This window comes from Hibiscus syriacus, unplaced genomic scaffold (genome assembly GCF_006381635.1).
Source record: "Hibiscus syriacus cultivar Baekdansim isolate YM2019G1 unplaced genomic scaffold, ASM638163v2 tig00110332_pilon, whole genome shotgun sequence".
Taxonomy (NCBI): Eukaryota; Viridiplantae; Streptophyta; class Magnoliopsida; order Malvales; family Malvaceae; genus Hibiscus; species Hibiscus syriacus.
In genome coordinates, this window is record NW_024062688.1 from 1,609,114 (window position 1) to 1,624,362 (window position 15,249).

General features: G+C 33.2%; 1 pseudogene; it reads right to left on the reverse strand.

Moving 5' to 3' along the window:
• Nucleotides 1-6,144: 6,144 nt before the first annotated feature.
• On the reverse strand, nt 6,145-8,678 carry LOC120119891 (annotated as a pseudogene).
• Between the last annotated feature and the right edge of the window lie 6,571 nt (nt 8,679-15,249).

The following is a 15,249-nucleotide window of genomic DNA, read 5'->3' on the forward strand; positions in this document are numbered from 1 at the left end:
AAAGTCAAAGGACCATTTTGTAACTTTTAATAGTCAATGGACTTAATAAAGCATAACCCTATAATCAAGGGACTATTTGTATACTATAACGCCCCAAATCCTGAGTTAAAAGTTTTGGGTTAACACGTGATGGTTTAAATGAGCCCATTTACCTTGTATGAGAACTTGGTCCACTTGGGGTTTGAGTTGGGCTTAGTTTAAGGCCCATTTGTTGTTAAAAAATGACATTTTAATCTTAGGATAAAAGGGAAAAGACTAAAAGAGAAATTAGACCAATTTTTAAAACAAAAGCTGAAAACCCATTAATTTGGATGATCTCACGTTTGTTAATTTCTTTTTCACCAAACTATACTTTTTGTTTTATTCTCTTCATCATCATTCCCTTCCTCTCCAAGAACTAAGCAAAGGTCAAAACTTTGTAGTCATACAGACTTTTTCTGGGTTTACAAAGGTAAGAATCTTCATCTCTATCTTTAGAGCTTCAAATTAAGCCTTCAAACCCAAGTTTTAAGCCATGGTGGCTAAAAATGGGTTTTAGTGGGGGGTTTAAAAAAACAAAACATTTTCATATCGTTTTTAGTAGATTTAAGTGTTAGGAAGTGTCCTTAACTTTAATCCAAGCTCCAAGATGAGTTTGTAACTCGTTTACCTTGTTTATAATTAGTGAAAGAGGTAGGAGAAAGCTCCAAGGTTAAAAACAATGAGAAATTGACCCTTAATTGATTCAAGAACGTTTCCAACAGCTAGGAAACTAAGGTAACACATTCACAACTCTTTCACATCATTTGTGAGTCATGAAAATGAATATAGCTAATGAGAATTGAGTTGTGAAACATGAATGAACATCTATGGTAGATTCAAGCTTTTGGTGCTTTGATCATGTATAAAGGCCCATTATGACCCCTTATTTCATACATAAGACTTAAAGAATGTTTGGGGACCTTAGTAGGGCACTTGGGGTAGGTTAGGAAGTCATTTTCCTACCCAAACAAGGTATTACTGGGTTTGGGTATCGATATTAGAAGAGAGTACTGAAACTGTTCATCAACTAGTTTAAAATAGGGGAGTTTGGAAGGGAAGTATCGATACTCATAAAAGGAGTATTGATACTGCTAGTCGGGGTCCGATACTCATAGGGTGGTATCGATATTGAGCACATTTACCAGATTACAATAGGTCATTTTTGTAACACCCCATGCCGGTCATGAGGAAATACCTGGGTACCTGAGTATACATCAGATTCTAATCTTGTCAAATAGAACTAAAACCCTAAATCATGAGTACTAAGTAGAAATATAAAATTTAAATCATACATTGTGTAATACATGACAATGAATATCAACGAATAATCTAAAGTCTCGAAGCAAATCTGAACAATGCCTGATAATCGCAACCAATCAGTTAGAGGTAAATCGGTCATTCTAATCTTTTTAGATAGAACTAAAACCCTAAATCATGTGAACTAAGCATAAGCATAAAATTTAAATCATACATTGTGTAACACATGAAAATGAATATCAACGAATAATCTAAAGTCTCGAAACAATTTGAACAATGCATGATAATCATAACCAATCAGTTACAGGTAAACCGATCATTTGCATAACCAAATAATTATAAGTTGAAACCCTAAATTAATTTTTCAATATTCATTATTAATCTTTAATTAGTGACATGCAAATTTCCATATTAATCGGACATTAAACAGAGACTTAATTGAACATACCATTTTAGGGACTAAAATGTAAACAACTCAAAAGGCACATACAAGAACAATCATTCAATTGACACTTTCATTATGTAATTAAGTATATTTAAGAGTGACAACTCAATTCTCATCAAATTCCAAGTTAAGGTCTAATATTAATTAGCCAATCAATTTTTGGACCATTTTGAACTTATATAAACATCATGGGGTCAAACTAAGACTTGGGGATACTTAGGGTTTTTAATGAATATAATTTTACCATGTTTCATCAAGCACATAGATAAAGGGTCGATCCTTTGTAAAACAGTGAGTTTGAGATTGATCCTTCTGACCAAGGGATCGATCTTTTTTGAAAAGGGATTAATCATTTCCCTTAATGGATCGATCATTTTTCTAGAAAAATGCAGAATACTCAAGATCATGCATAAATGAGTTACCAAACTTTCATATAATCAATCCTAGGGACTAGATACATGTTTGGACACTTTCATACCAATCATACATGTCAAAATACACTTGTAACATGCTTCATAACATAAGTCACAATATCATATAAAAATCTAGCATCAAAAGTCAAACATTGCATAATGGTTCACTTTTAACACAAGTCGCCTAGTCCAATTATGCATTTTGAGTCATTTCATGCATCTTAAGAATCTAACACATGTAGTACATGTAATGTCACTTGTTTAAATACATCAACCACTTCTTTAAGGCACCAATCAATATTTGGCAAATTTGATATCCAATTTAACCAACAACATGAGTTCAACATTCCAAATTAACAAATCAAACCAATTAACAAAATCCAACACAAAATCAATGGTACATATATCATGACACACTTATTCCAACCCAACATATCAATAATAATTTAGGTCCCAAAATGATTCCCACATTGCCACTATATGAATTCAACTACATACACTTTATTTAGTAATGTCTTGCTTGACCACTCCAGATGCTTGCTCATCTCCTCCAACTTAGCTACTAATCATATGAAAAGTGTTAAACATCGAGTGTGAGCTCAAAATCCCAATGAACAAGTAACATTCCAAGCAATGCACATTCCAAGCTAAAGGAAAACCCTATATGCAATCATTTCTCACTTGTTTTTAACTCAACATTCATACCATCATGTCATGGTTTTATGTTCACATACTGCCTCATAAATGAACACAAAATGAAGAATATATACATTTTGTTTATCATCATATGTCCAATAGAAAACACATACACTCATGCACAATTACCTCTTGGCAAGTTACTCGTAATGTACACTTTATTTGAATTAAAGATCATGGTCTTTGTTCGAAACACAACTCGCTCATTGGATATATGGACTCCATAAAACTCCCCTTTATTTGTGGACTCACTTAGGTCCAAACCATAGAGTACTCTTTCGTAGACATGTCTTTCATATCCAAAGGTCCCATTAAGAATAAATAGCCAATTAATCCAAGTTCATCAGAGTGGTTATCAAATTATGCATAGCTTACACATATACACTTTCAAAACTTTGAAACACTTATCGGAAATGGTTGTCATGATCAACCTTAAATGGATACGGACATTCACTCATCCATGCACACTTTCACTTTATACACACACTTTCAAAATCACTTTTAAAACCACTATTCATCAATTGCAACACATATACAATTCACAATACATATCCATGTTTCATATCACATTTCATGCCAATTATGTGCATCAATAAAGATTCTTTATACTAGAGTTCAAGCTAAGAAAACATCCTAAACTACACTTTCTTTACCCTTGAACATGTTCATTCACAAAGAATGAAAGTCATTCACTTTTGTTGTCCACTAACCGAAATAGCTTACAAACATGATGCAACAATTTCCCTCAATAATCAACACATGAAACACCTTGGAAAGCAAAATAACGCATCAAGAACACATCCAAAACAAAGCAGATTTTTTTTGTTCCAAAAAAGAGCGAAAATACCGAAACGACCCTCCGTGGCTCCATCCAATTGAAACTCCTATTCCTCAACAAGATCTGATCAAGAACAACTAATATCAATAACTAAACTCAACTAAAACCTCAGAATTAACCTCAATTAATCCAAATTCTTAAATTTCTAAAAAAAACATCAAACTCAAGCTTGTTTTAAAGAAATCGATATCCAAATCAAGTGAGATTTCAAAATTGATTTAGTATGATAATAATATCATCAATAACATCTTAATCAACACAAGAAAACCTTGAAAAGTGATCAAGAAAAATAGTACATTAAATACCTCCGAAAATCAAGTTTAATTCACAAACTTCTCTTTAAAAGAATTGCTTAATAAAATCATCAATCACATTGGATCATTAATCATTGAAGCACAAACAACCATGGAAAATATAATTATCTTGCTAGAAAAGAAGATGAATATCAACAGTGGCAATACCAAAGAGATCAAGGAAAACAACAAAGAGAAAAAGAGAAGAAATAATCTTGATTAAAGAGGGAAAATCAAGAAAAAAATAACAATAATCAATAACAAGTGAATAGAAAATTAAGAAGAAGAGTTTTAGCCATGAGAGAGCTTGAGAGAATTTTGGGAGAGAAAATGATAAGATAGTGTTTGGATGAGAGAAAATGAAAGAAACGATTAATGAGAATTAGGAATGAAAATGAGAATGAATTAAGAGAATGAATCTAGATGAAAAATTAGCAAAAAAAGAGATTAAAGATACAGTTAAACTTGCATAAGCCTTGGTAAAACTATCTTCATAGATTTTGATTTGTGATCTATTTACAAATTAGTCACTAAAATACAATTTTCAATTCATTCAATTTAGTCACTTTGTTAAATCAATTTATAAATTCCCAAAAATATAATTTAATAATTCAAAACTATTTAAATCTTTTTAGAAAATATTTATCAATAAAAATTATAATATTAATATTTTTACCGAAAATTTGGAAACCAACCTGGCTACCTACCCGAAACTATCGACTCAGACTTTAAGACGTTACAAAATTGGTATTGATACTCATGGGAGTATTGATACTGGGGGTAGAGTATCGATACTCCAATTAAGAGTATCGATACAAAGGTATTTTTCAAAAAGTGAAATAAAATTTGGTATTGATACTCCTGAATAGTATCGATACCCTAACTCAGGAGTATCGATACTGTTGATAAATCGGGCAAAGTAAACGAAAGAACACAAGAATTTTAACGAGGTTCGGCAATGTGCTTACGTCCTCGGTGCCTAGACGGCGCTAGAAAATTTTATTCAATTCTCATAGGTTTAGGTTACATCTCTATTTATAATAGAAAACCCTGGTACATATTTATGAGCCATACCTTACAGATACTACCCTTCTTTCTCAGCTTGTAATCACCGTGTAAGTATCAATACCCAAAGGTGAGTATCGATACTCATGGGCCAATATCAATACTAAAACAACTTAGTATCAGTATCATCGCACATTTTTTAGCAAGAAACCAAATAATATTGAGGGACCTAAGGACACTAAAACATCATCAAATAAGACTACAAGTGAGAACCATGCTAATATACAATTACAACTAGAAACAATATCAACTAGGACAACATAAATCTAGCCTTGACTGATACTCGGGAAACGGTCAGGACAACTGAGTTACTTTAGCATATAACGATAGTTTCGAGGTATAGAGTATTTGGATATCCTTAAGCAAGTGCTCGAGACACTTTGTGACAACTAGGGCACGAAGCCCCTCACACTCACGAGGGTGGGTTAGTCAGGTGTTGTGTGTGATGCAGAGAATTTTAACCTCACCCTAGGTAGGCTAGAAGGGTATGTGTCTCGAGAAGTGTAACCCTCCAATCACATCATGATGTCTATCCTAGAGTACTATGTAGTATACGAGTATACTCACTTTCTTTATTGCACTCGATAGCATGAGCATTTAATGAACACTTAGTATGGTTTAGTTGTTATTATGACACCGAGCTAGTGAGCACAGTGTATTTGAATTGTAACTTATTTTCAATTACTTGATTATAGTAAATTTTAATGTATTTATTTGGGAGCTCCCCGATATGGATTAAACTATTATATTTTGATTTTACATTTTATCAAATGGTCTTTTTAGGCTAGCCATTCCAGTGGCCCCATGTGCCATTCTAATAAGTCGATCTTGAGTATATGCATTTTTTAATATTATATTTTTGTACAAATATTTTCCAACATGTCTGCCACAACTTATGTGTATATGCATTTTTTAATTTTAGACCTCAAACTTCCCGTTTTCAATAATTATCTTGATATTCGGCACCCAACAAATTCAATATTTCCATCTCGAAAGCAAGAAAGGTATAATATATATATATATATATATATATATATATATATATATATATATATATATATATATATATATATATATTATATAATATATATATATATATATTATATATATATATATATATATATATATATTAGCCTGTCGTGAAAAATGGCAGAGCTTCAACTATTTGGTACAAAGTAAAATCGCATACCAATTATACAACATGCATTATTCTAATCACTCCATAAGGAAAAAAATAATTGTAAAAGGAAACACTATAGCGTGCCACAACCCTTGAGGCATTGTTATTGATCCAAACTGTCCTAAGCTACCACTGCCCTTATCTAAAATACTAGTGCTACTGCATAAGTGCGACGCGGCTCCTTGTATTAAAGGCTGTGTTACATGCACAAATTGTTCGGCTTCCCGCTCCATCTCCTCCGACACCGACGGGCACCTTTCCATTGTTCATCTTATTCAAGAATGCAACAAACCGACTCCAGTTCTCGGGATGAAAGAGTGACGGGTTCATCCTCAAGTACGTAAATGCACACATCCTCTATCAACCGGAGAGCCATCAACATCCAACAACGATGCTTGTAAGATCTGCTCGTGCGCGTATTCGTAACGGGGAAGTGCATTCTCCCCGGCAAGTGGGTGCTGCCGCGGTAGCTAAAGCCACTTGCTTGACCAGCTTTTCAGGTGCACATAGGGCATCTTGAGGCTGCTCATGATCACGCATCTCTATGCAAGTGAAATTGAAAACGGCACCGTGTCTTGCTAGCATTTGAGCAATCGGGAGGTAACCATCTCGGTACCTTGTGTTGTAGTACCCTGCTGTGAGTTCAGGAGCATGGGATCGGGTTCCATAATGCCAGTGGATTCCCGCAATTTTCACAGAGATCTTCACACCTGCACCGTCGAAAATTGATGTCGCGGACGATAGAATTCTCTCGCAGTGATCTAAAAGCATCTGAGAATACCAGGAGAGGAAGAATTCACCATACGGACTATTCCAACCACCACCTTCTTTCTTGAAGAATGGAGTATCTTCTGGCCAATTGTTGTAGCGACCAGCATCAGTTGGCCCTGTGCTACCCCATTCTGGCTTGCCAACCGCTTCGGCTGCCGCTTTTAGGCTGCTAAGCATGTACTGAATCGAATAGCATCCACATTAGTTGGCAAGAACACACAAAACCATATAACACTTGGCCTAAAACTAGAACAGATGTTAGGTACCTTATCATAACATTGGAAGGCTCCAATTCCAGGGAATTTCCATGTCCCATTTGCCTCCGGATAGGAAGGATAGCGAAGCTCACCGGCCGGACCCATTCCAACTTGGATTTCCTGCAATGAAAAAGAATGTTATTTCCTGAGCAGTTGAATTAAACAAAAAGTGAAAAAGGCAACAGAAGGAACATAATTTACCACAATGGTGTCACCAAGGAGATGTTTGAAATTGTCCCTAAAGGCACGCATGAAATCAGCATAACATTGAACAGGGGTGCGGCCTTTTAAGACAGGAAGGGTATCGCAGCCAAGAGAAACGTATTCATAATTCCTTCTTCCCCATTGATCAGTATATGCTAGGTCTGGCTCCTTCTCCATCTCCTCTATAACCCACTTGGGCAATGGAATTCTGTACAAAAACAACCACTTTCATATCCCAAATCTTAGATAACTATACAATTTCATAATTTTGGGATCAAATTTTATTAGCGATTAACATCTAACTCAAACCACAGTTAATTTTTTAATTAAAAAACGAAAAAATGGTCGACTGACGTCTTCTAACTGTAAAGGTATCAACAAAAATATGAAGTTAAAAGAGCAACAGCTATGATCGATCATTTATGTATTTTATTCTAAATTAAATTATATCATTTTCCAAAACTTGATTTGAGGACCTCATGTGATCATCTTATTAAAAATGAATAAAGGAAGGATATTAATTTTGCTTACGTGCAAGAGTCACCGACGTTGCCGCCACACTGATGAAAGGACATGACAGCCTGGACTTTAAGGCCGTGTTTCTTGGCCATCTCGAGAAGCTCGGTGTAGCCGCCCCAATTGTAAGCACCAGGCGCTTCTCTCTCCACCAGCCCCCACCAAACGTCGATCATTATCCCCTCCACCCCCGCGCTCTTCAGCGCCTGTATACTGGCATTCATCGCCTTCTTCCTATTTACCGTGTTCCCGTACGTCACGCTATCTAACGGCATCATAACGAACACCGGAACCCCTCCCTTCTCCTCTTTTTTCCCTCCCTCCTTCCACGCCACCTCCTCCGTCGATTCCGGCTCTAACGTCCCATACGCCTGACAAGCGGCGGAGAGATCTCCACGCAGCTTCGGACTCGTCATACCCGACCTGTTTGCCGCGCTCCGCGGTGTCAGCGGCGGAGTTAACATAGGAGGGGATACGGTTTCTGCGGGAACGTTGCACCGGAGGCTCACCAATGGAAGTTTCCGAACTCCGGACACATTCGAGGACGCCGTCGACGGCTGTTCTCCGGTGGGGACTTCCCCCACAATTTGGGCCCCGGAAAGAGTCCCAATCTGGTGTGCCAAATTCAACGCCATTTTTATTTTGAAATTAACAGATAGAAGTGAGAAGAAATAAAGATCTGAATTTACTCTTTGAAAACTTCTTCTTATCAGTGGGGATGAGAGCGGAGGTTGGAAGGCGAGGTGAGATAGAGTATTTATGGAAGGCGAAATTAAAATTTGACTAATCCGAAATCCCGTTATCTTCTCGACACGTGTCGTTTCTACTACGTGGCGAAAGCAAAGGCGGTCTAGGAGGCAACGGCTACTATTGCTGAACTCATGTGAGAATGGACGGTCCGATAAACAAAAAGAGGGTAGCGAATAAGAAGGAGACACGTGCCTAGAAAAGAACATTCACGTGTCCTATCCTTTAGGCTTAAGACATAAGATAAGAAGATTGTGTTTTTGGTTTGTAAGGCTACTTTAACGTCCACGCAAGTGGGTTATTGGACGGTAGATAATGCCACCTCCTGTTCGTTAAATTGGGTGATTCAGCAGAATTGAATGTCTGGCTTGATTTTCATATATGATTGGGAATTGGTGGCTCTGATTCATTTTAGATTTTACGTGTGGACCGTATTGAATCTTGGATCCATAATGGGATGCTGCTAACGTCTTTATTAAGATTTGAAACACTGAAACGACCATACCCCATAATTGTAAACATTGAAGAAACTATACATAAAAAGTTTAATGGAATTTAAGGAACTCGTTTTTTTAATATATAATTTTTAAAAAATGAATTTACATTTAATGTGACATTTAAATCAAATAAAAAATTAATTTAATTTTTTAACTAACGAAACCTAACACTAATCACTATGATGTTAATGTCACGATTCACATTAGAGGTGTTCAAATTAACCGATAATCATTAATTGTAAATGTTAATCTGAGTAATAATTATATTTTATGAGTTAATTAATCGAATAATTAAAGTTAAACGATTTCAATTGATAGGGTGGAAAAAATCTGACCTAACCCGACCCGAAAAATATATATAATTTTACCCTAGGTATTTACAGATAATTACAATAATATCCCTCTATATATAATTTTTTTCAATTAAGTCACTGTTTTTATTGAATAAAAATATTTTTTTTATTTCGGGTCGGATCTGGTGAAACCTTAATTTTGTCGGGTCGGGTCTGGTGAAACTTAATTTCGTCGGGTCAGGTCGGGTGACCCAAAAATGTATATGTTTCTATCATCGAAAATTTTATAAAATATTCATGTTTCATTTCTTTGAAAAAAATTATAACATATTAATAGTAGGTTAATCTATAATTTGAACCGTTAATAATGGTTAACCATTAACGGTTAATTGTTTATTAGTAGTTAGGTTAAGATTAGTAAACTTTAGTTACCGTTATAATGGTTAGCCAACCTTTTAGGCTAAACTGTACGATTAACCAACTATGAACACTAGTAGTTCATGGTGTTGATATGATGATTCACAATGAATGATGACGTGATAGATGAGCTAAATTTATTTTTCAATCAAATTCAAATGCCAAATTTGATTTTTTAAAAAGTTTAAGAGATTATTTAATTTTTGAAAAAATAAATTATTCTAAAATTAAGTATAAAAATATTTAAAAATTAAAAAAATCGTAAATAAAAATAATATTAGAAAAATTAATTTATTAAAAAATTAAAAAAAACAGAAACATAATTAAAAATTAGAAAAATATGTTACAAGTTATAAATGATAGATTATAAATTATTTAAATACTAAAAATTTAAAAATATTCTAAGAACATATAACATACATAATATATGCATACAATATATACATACAACATATAGACAACAAAATAAACTAACAATATTCATATAGTCAAATTAATAAATCATGTACGTTTTTTAATTTTATATACTTAGCATCACTACATATGTCATATATTTTTACATATAATTATATGCAAATTAAACATTATTTCATTACCATACAATCATATCTTCAACATTTATAAAATTATTATTATTAGATTAAACGTGTAACACCCCAACCCGTATCCGACCCGAATACGAGTCCGAGATGTCACATTGACATTTCAAAACCTTTATTCTTACAAAATAACAGAACATTTGAACTTATATTCAGAAAATGCGATCATATATTGTTGAATTGTATTTGTTATAAAATTTTGAGGCAAAAATGTATTTTTGAACAGTAAAATATGGTATGAACAATGCCATGAACAGTGCATCGATGCATTGCTACAGTACTGCTACAGTGATTTTCGTAAAACTTACATAAAACTCGTAAAAATTTAACCGTTCATTTTTATGCATTTACATTTACATTTAAATTTACATTTATACGTTTAAAACATTCCAAAATTCAATCAGAGCGTATCCAATAAAAATCCTTTTTTATTACATGCCAACTAAAATTCTATTTAACAAAATACATGTAATTCGATCTATATTCTAATATGATCTTTGGTAAGGAGAACTGACTTGTCTTGTTCCTCTTTACTTCTCTTTTCGCTTTCCAAACCTACGTGTGAAACAATCACACGCTAAGTCATAGACTTAGTGAGGCATATAAACATATAATAAAACCCATAAAACATTTCATATATCAAAATGCCTACATACACATATACCATCATATTTCATTTTATAAAGAAATACACTTAACATCATATAATTCATATAATACAGTTTATATAACTAAAAACATATATCCTTTCATATAACCAATCACATATACATATCACATTCAATATATTTGTTTAAACTCTTTATTAGCCCATGTACACCAGTGAGAACTTAAGGTATGTGAGTACATTGAGGTTGTGTACAATTATGCTGTCACCACAGCTCGTATAAATGTCCTGAAGGACCAGTCCATAGATTCTGAAGAACCTAGGTAAACAGTCCATATGTCTCGAAGAACATAGGTAAACAATCCATATGTCCCGAAGAACATAGGTAAACAGTCCTATGTCCCGAAGAACATAGGTAAACCCTCGACCCTTGGCATGCCAACTATACCCCTAGCTCTCATATCACAAAATGGGCATTATCATTTATAACAATTCACATATTAACATCACTTATTCATATCATTTCTTTTATAAACACATATATCTTCTTTTCTGTCACGTATCACATGTACGTGTAATCATTGATCTTATAATCACATATTACTTTTCTTCTGTCACATACCATATGTATGTGTAAACATTTGTTTCATATAACATGTATCACATGTGCATATCACATATACATCATATCAATCAAAATTCAAATGACAGTTAAGGATTCACTTCTTACCTTAGTAACTCTGTCACTGGCTCATCGCAAGACAATGTTTATTCAATAATATAAGTACAAATTAAATTGCACTCACCTTAGCCTTGCTTGCTTTGATTCAATCCTAACTCTTCGATTGTTTCATAATTCGTTTAGGCTCGATATCTACATAAATATAATTTTCAAGATGATTATCAGAAGCCTAAACCTTATACTTCGATACTATTAACTTAAACGAATTTAATAAACTCATATTCCTAATTTTCTTTAGGAGTGCACCGATGCACTATGGATGCATCGGTACCCAAATTAGGTTCGAAATTCCCATGCATCGATGCACCCCTTAATGCATCGATGCATCTTCAAACTTTGTCTTAGTGCATCGGTACACACTCATAGTGCATCGATGCAGCTGCCCAGAATAACCCGAAATTCATCAATACTTCACCCAAATTTTCATGTATAAAATCCTTATCATGCTACTAAACTCTATAACAACTTTAACTAATTTCTATTCCAACACTTTATAATCTCTCATATTTCATCCAAATTCTTAAGGCTAAGAATCATACTAAATTTTTCATGTTATCCAAACTTAATTCTAACACTTCTAACTTCTTATTCTCATAGATGACAAGTCAAATTCTTCCTCCAAATTAATTTAAACCTTTTCATTCAAAATTCCACCTAAAAACCCATTTTCTTTAATCTTTCATAACTTCTTCATCTTTTTATTTTAAGACAAATTAATCTTTCCTTAAGCTTAATTATCATCTAAGGATCAAAACCCAACTTAAATTTCAGCTAATAATCAACAACGAATAAGTCTTACCTTGGCTTGGGTCTTCACGTTGGAGAAGAGAAGAAGATGAGAATTGTCTGGAAACTTTGTTTCCAAACATGCTACACATGGGTTATTATAATACCCTTAAATTCTTATTTAATTATTTTCTTGTCCAAAGACCTATTTGCCCTTTAATTCCTTTGATAATTACTAATAACTTTCAGGAAATATCTCCACATAAATCATTGAACTATTGAACTATTCTACTTTTATCCCCAAATTTTGAAATTTCACAATTTAGTCACTAACACGGTATTGATGATGTTACAAAACGATACTTATGAATTTTGTAGCTAAACACAGTTAAAAAAATATATGGTAAGTTATTGGCATCGCTACATACATCTAGTCATATTTCAGACCTAAAGATTATTAACAGGTCTTTGTATACCATATAATAAGTTATACAATGTGATGCTTAAAAATTGTCTGAAATATGAATAGATGTATTTATTGATGCGGAAGTCTTTATGATGTTTCTTAACTATATTCATATGTAAAATCCGTAAGCCTAGGTTAATCCTGTACGAATATTTTGTACAAATATTGATAATATGACTATATGATAATTATATGTTTAGCATGCATACATGCAGGGGCGCAACCAAAATTTATTATAACGAGGTTAAAGTATTTTTATTTTTATTAATATAATTTTTAATAGAGGGGTGTGATAAATTTTTATATATATATTTATAAATATTTTAATATTAATATTAAAAAACATTTGGCATGGACCAAGGCTCTCATTGACCACCATATGTATGAAAAAATTGTATGACATCTTTAGTGATTGATATTTAAGATAAATTTTAATTAAAGAGATCCTATTACCCAAAAAAATGAACTCGTGTGCCAATTACCAAAACATATGGCTTACATGAAACCTAAATAATACGTGTAGGTTAGCAAAGCCCGAGGGTACAGCAAATCAAAGTTCATTCATTTCAAAATTGAAATCCGTTTGCAATTCGAAATGGCACATGGTTCTGCAATTTTAGCCGTTTAATTTCAAACAAATATAGATTTGTGTTTTAGTTAAACTTAAACTTCTACAACTCTAAAGCTAAAGCAAAAGCTATAGAAATTAGTCTATAAAGAAGTTGTTGAAAAATAATCCCATTTTTTAGAATTTTCTTCAGTTTAAAAATACTTGGAAAATAATTTTTGGGATTATTAAAAAAAATTGAGTAACATTTCTTGAAAAATAATCTTAGGGTTTATTTAAATTCTTACTGATGTTTATAATTTTAAGAAATGTTTTATTGTTTATTGTATGATAAGGCTGTAATTTAAGTTTTTATACCGTAAGCTAATAGTTTTTTATATATATATTTTTAATTTTTTTTAAGTTTATGCAGTAAGCTATAACAGTTTCTTCTGCAGAACCGGTGGTTGCAATGCTTAATGGTGCAGATGTTCAACAAGCGCTGGTTTTCATTGCTAGTGTTGGGTTGCAATACAAGGAGCATAGTCAAGGGCGAGAAATAGAAAATTAACATCCTCATGACAAGAATAGCATGAAGAAAGGGATTTTGGGCCATTTGCTGAATAATGAAAACAGGGAAGATGATGTTGCTGGTGAAAGCATTTTGGGAGAGTGAAGAGAAAGACCGGTTAAAATATCGTTTTTGTGGTTAAACGGTGTCACATCAATTGTTAATGCTGTTAACATCAAGTGATCGATTGTTATAAATTGATAATGTCAGTAACTAATTTATTAATTTTAAAATTCAGTAGGAAAACGAAAATTTACTCAAATATTAGGGACAACTTTTGTACAACCATACAGTGTTGTAATGTCCAGTAAGATCTTGTCTATTTAACGTGCTAGATATACAGGTTCATTAGGAAACTTTATGAAATTTCATATTTGTAACAGCAAATTATTTGGATTGCAAGAGTAACTGAGAGGATCAGTTTGAGCCCATAGAACTAAACTCAAAAGCTAAAAATAAACTGAACACCTATAAATCTAATAAAAACAAAATTAAAGCTATTGAAACTATTACACCCTCAAACTTAAAAATCTGCTAATCCATAGTAGATTACTAAAGAAATCCAATGGATCTACTGGTCTGTATGTAGTCAGAAATTGCTTTAGTATCTCAGATCAAATTAAGTTATTGCAAGCTTATGTTCCAAGTCATTCCCTACTAACGATGTCCTCTGTATGTGTGGATATCTTGAGTAGCACTATCTAGATAAAATCACGAGATAAGAAATTAATGAAAAATAACTCATGCGTCTGTCAACTCTCTTCTAATGTAGGATCAAACTTAGTCAAAAATCAATGGGACTTTATTCAACATGTAACATCGGCTCAAGCTGAGTTATGAATTTTTTTAGAGTTTTGTGATTCGAATTTTATTTAATATTCAAAATATTGAGGTGTGGGGACAAACATCCCACCATATATTCCATCCACCACTGAATCCAATTGAGGTGTGGGGTTGTAATGCCTCGAATTTTGAGTTAGTAGTTTCGGTCAACCCGGAACCCGTCAGTAGAGCCCATTAGATTTTCTATACCAATTTTAGACCAATTCTTAAGAGTATTGGACTTAGGTTGGTCCAATAA